The sequence below is a fragment of the Phocoena phocoena genome, chromosome 11, assembly GCF_963924675.1.
Source record: "Phocoena phocoena chromosome 11, mPhoPho1.1, whole genome shotgun sequence".
NCBI classification, from domain to species: Eukaryota; Metazoa; Chordata; class Mammalia; order Artiodactyla; family Phocoenidae; genus Phocoena; species Phocoena phocoena.
The window spans coordinates 71,799,046-71,800,437 of record NC_089229.1 but is presented as its reverse complement, the minus strand read 5'-3'; positions in this window follow the sequence as shown (position 1 = coordinate 71,800,437).

The following is a 1,392-nucleotide window of genomic DNA, read 5'->3' as shown; positions in this document are numbered from 1 at the left end:
TGAGATGACATTTAAGCTAAGACTTAGAGGTGAGTAAATGTTAATTTATGAGTAAATGTTTTCATCGTTTTTTCTTTGTAGAAATATGGAAAAGAGAATCAGGTATGTTATTTTAAATTTATCAGCTGTTACTAAGCCAAGGACAGTGTGGATCCAACATGGTAGAATATTTTGATGAGAGGAGGTTGAACAATGGAACTTGGAGCTTAGCGGTAGACAATGAAGCAGATGGGGAGGTTTCTGCCCTGTCCATGAGAGGAAGAATTTCTACTACACATCAATTAAATCTTCACACCTCTATTCATCTCTTTCTTGAAGTCTTAGAACTATGACAAAAAGATATGGGCATAGTGATTAAGTCAATAAGGGGTGTATGTTGTTCTAAGTGCCACCAGAGTAAAGGCACTTACACAAAATAAAATATGGTTTTTTATAGTGTCACAATCCAATAACCCTTTATAGTGCTAGCAATACTGTTTTCAAATACAATCTTCTGTTATTCGCATTAGGTCCTTTTTTGCTCAGTAGCTTATCCTTTTGTGACTCAAACAGGAGAAAGAAATCTCTTGTTGGTTCACTCCTTAACAGTGGATTTAGTGCTCAAGGAGAAGCTGAAGACAGGTCGAGAGAACCTCAGGATGTCAACAGTTTAGAGTTAAAAGACACCCCAGCAGGTACTGTTGGAGAAAAATACTGACCTAGAAGTGCTTTTTTCATTTGGGATAATCTAGTCATCTTTGTTTTATTAGCAGCACATGGCCTTAATAGTAACAGTGAAAAGCTAAAGGCACTAATTCCAGTGCCAATGAGAGTGATGAATTCTGTTTTAAGAGAATTTTGGCAAAGCAGTTTACATTAAATTAAATTCTTCCTGATAATTTTTATTTTCTTATGCTATCTTTCTTACTATTATTGTGAAGATCAATCATTTTTATGATTATAAACTAATAATTTAAAATGCTTCCTGGACCCAATTTTAGTGCAGAATCTCTCATGTTTCTGTCGGCAACCACAATCCATTTTCTATACCAAGATTCTCTCTTGAAATTGCATACTCAGTTTGCCAAGCAATATTATAAAGTAGGGTTTTTAGACAGTTTGTTTGTGGCCTTTAATTTTGTTTTGTTTGGAAAATAATTTTAATTTTCATTCGGTGAGGCATGTCCTCTCTGATTCAATATGCTTCTACCTATTGGCTGATTCAAACTTTTCCTTTACTTGCCTGGTCCCTGAAGTTTCTGTATTTTGTACCTCTGCAAAAGTCGGAAAGAAGGAGATACAGTGAAGAAGATAACTTCAATATTTTATATTAAAATTTAATATTTGAGTCCAGGTGGTGATAACTGAAAAGAGAGAAGCAGTTTTAGGTGTAGGGTTACGGTTGAAATCTCT